The sequence below is a fragment of the Pyxicephalus adspersus genome, chromosome 1 (assembly GCF_032062135.1).
Source record: "Pyxicephalus adspersus chromosome 1, UCB_Pads_2.0, whole genome shotgun sequence".
In the NCBI taxonomy this organism is placed as follows: domain Eukaryota; kingdom Metazoa; phylum Chordata; class Amphibia; order Anura; family Pyxicephalidae; genus Pyxicephalus; species Pyxicephalus adspersus.
In genome coordinates, this window is record NC_092858.1 from 99,694,549 (window position 1) to 99,697,690 (window position 3,142).

The window sequence follows — 3,142 nt, forward strand, 5'->3', positions numbered from 1 at the left end:
GGGGGGGTACACAACGGGCCTGGCTTTGCTGGGCGTGGTGGGGGATCTCTCACTAGGGCCAATTTTCCGCTTACCAGCCGGTGCCGACCGCAGTGTTTATGAGATTATTTTGGTTCATTCTGGGGGCCGTTGGGCTTTCAGTATCTTTGGGAGTGTTGGTGTACTCACCAGGTACGATTGTTTCCTGTCCGCCTTGGAAGAGGCACAGGGACCGGCTGGTGCTGAACACCCCCTGGTCGCTGACCAGCGACTGTTTCAGTTTTGTTTTCTGTTTATGTTCTTGTATTTTTTCTCTGTTCCCTCTTTACCCCTCTTTCCCTTTCATGGGGAGCCACCATTGTCCACAATTGTATATTCAGGAGCCTATAGCTACTCCCCTCTCCACATACCTGGCAACATGGGAAGCCTTTGCTTCTTTCTTTTTGTAAAATACTTTAATGGCTAATAACATTTTATCCCTCATGTGCAGGGACTAAACTCCAACCCTAAGAGGAATTTAAACCCCAGTCTGCAGATGTTATATTTTTGCAAGAGACGCATTTTGGCAGCACAGGTACCTTTAACTTTGGTAAACCCTTTCCATTTGATAAGGTATTATATGCCTTTAACTCCTCTTCTCTCCACCTCAAATTCCTCTTCTCCATCCACGAAAATGGGTAGAGGTTCTGCTGTTTGGACTCTGCCCAGGTTCACCCGCTTTAACATGGAGACATGAAAAACGGGGCGCACTTTCATGGTGCGTGGAAGGAGTAATTGATGGGCCACTGGGTTGATCTGCTTTGTGATAGAAAATGGACCCACGAACTTGGGACTCAACTTCTTGGAGGGGCAATGTAACCGAAGGTGGGCACTAGAGAGCCAGACTTCATCCCCGATCCTAAAATTAGTCTGCCTGCATTCTTCTTGTGCCGTTCATGTGCCAGTTTAAAGTTCTGCTGAAGTTCCTGATGAACATGCTTCAGTTCTGATGTTAACTCTTGTACTGCTGGAACAGATAGACTAGGCGTTAGGTCAGGAAACATGTTTGGGTGATACCCGAAATTAGCGAAGAAGGGAGACATCTTGGTAGAGGTGTGCATTGCATTGTTAAGAGCAAATTCAGCTAAAGGTAGCAGACTCACCCAATTGTCTTGAAGACATGGGCAGTAGCAACGAAGGTACTGCTCCAGTACCTGATTATTGCGCTCTGTTTGGCCATTGGATTGAAGATAAAAGGCCGATGAGAATGCCACATCGATCTGGAGACTCTTGCACAGTTGAACCCAGATTTTTAGCCGTAAATTGTGACCCTCGATCCGACACGATCTGCTGTAGGAAGCCATGAAGACGAAAAATCTTGATGAAAATCCTGGCGAGGTCAGGAGCTGAGGGTAATCCCTTGAGGGGAATGTATTGACTCTGATTGTGAAACGATCAACCGATGGGGGAAGTTCTACTATGAAGTCCATAGAGATGTTATCCCACGGTCGGTTGGGTATTGGTAGAGGTCTCAGGAGCCCCATGGGTAGTGCTGTTTGACCTTCTAGCACAGACATCACATCCTTGGACAAACTCGATACATTCTTTGATTAAAGTAGGCCACCAGAACTTGCGGCGTGTTAGTTCAATAGTCTTGAGGGAACTAAAGTGTCCAGCCATGGGATGGGCATGCATGCTTTGAAAGACAGAAGTCCGTAAGGGAACTGGAACAAAAATGTTTCCTTGATGTAACGGAAAACCTGCTTCTTGAGTCAAGGATTCCTCTGTATCAGGCAAAAGTGTCTTGGAAGTTTCCTTTATTTGGTTTAGTAATAGTGTCTCTAACAGGAGAAAGTGGCTATCTGAAAGGATCGGTTTTGCATGTTCAGGCGACTCAGCCCTGGAATGAATCCGAGACAAGGAATCTGGTTTCCCATTCTTTGAGCCTGGACGGTATGATATGTGAAAATTAAACCATATGAAGACGAGGGACCAACGGGCCTGACGAGGCCGAAGATGCTTGGCAGCCCATAAGTACTCCATATTCCTATGATCAGTTCATATCGCAATTGGGTAAAGAGCCCCCTCCAGGAGATATCTCCTCTCCTCCAGGGTTAACTTAATTTCAAGTAGCTCTCTGTCCCCCACATCATAATTGCATTCAGAAGACAATATTTTTTTTAGAGAAAAAGGCTAGAGGACACAGTATTTGCTTCTCACCTTGTCTCTGAGACAAAACAGCACCAACAGCTTGCTTGGACGCATCCACTTCCAACACATAAGGCAAGTTAGGGTCTGGATGTGTCAACACAGAAGCGGTGGTATATTGTGTCTTCAGATGCTGGAATGCCTGCTGGGCGTTATCGTTCCATTGGAAAATCTTCTGTTTCCGAGGTAAATCGGTCAAAGGTCGAATGATGCAAGAAAAATCTCGAATTAATTGCTGATATTGTTATATGGTTCAGAGCATGATAATCGACACATGGTCGCAGGGAACCGTCCTTTTTTTGACAAAGAAGATACCCACTCCGGCTGGTGAGCATGAAGGTCGGATAAATCCCTTGGCGAGGCTTTCTTCAATGTAGGTTTTTAGTGCAAGGGGTTCTGGATCGGAGAGTGGGAAAATATGGCCATAGGGAATAGTGGGCCCTGGCAATAAATCAATGGGGCAGTCATATGGCCTATGAGGGGGCAAGGTATCGACTCCTTTTGGATTGAAGACATCCAAGAATTCTCTGTACACCTCTGGGAGTAATGCCTATTCCAAAGACAAGGTGGCCACGACTAAGGATTCTTTGGTCTCCCGGAAACAGTTCTGCTGGCAAAACGTAGAAGAAAAAGAAATAATACCCTTAGACCAGTGGTGATCGGGATCATGGATCTGCAGCCAAGATAGTCCCAAAATAACTGGAAATATTGGTGAGGGTAGCAAGTCAAAGCATAAGCGCTCATGAGGCACCGAAGGAGTATGTACCTCCATTGGAGTGGTACAAGTGGTAATTGGCCAGGTACGGGGAGTGGAACCGTCGGCCAATGAAATAGCAATGGGAAGGTTTCATTCTTGAACTGGGATTCTTTGAGCGTGGGCAAATTGTATGCCCATGAAACAGTGAGTTGCACCCGAATCAATAAATGCGTTGGTCTCAGCGAGGCCTCCTGGCCACTGAAGGATAAGAGAGATGGA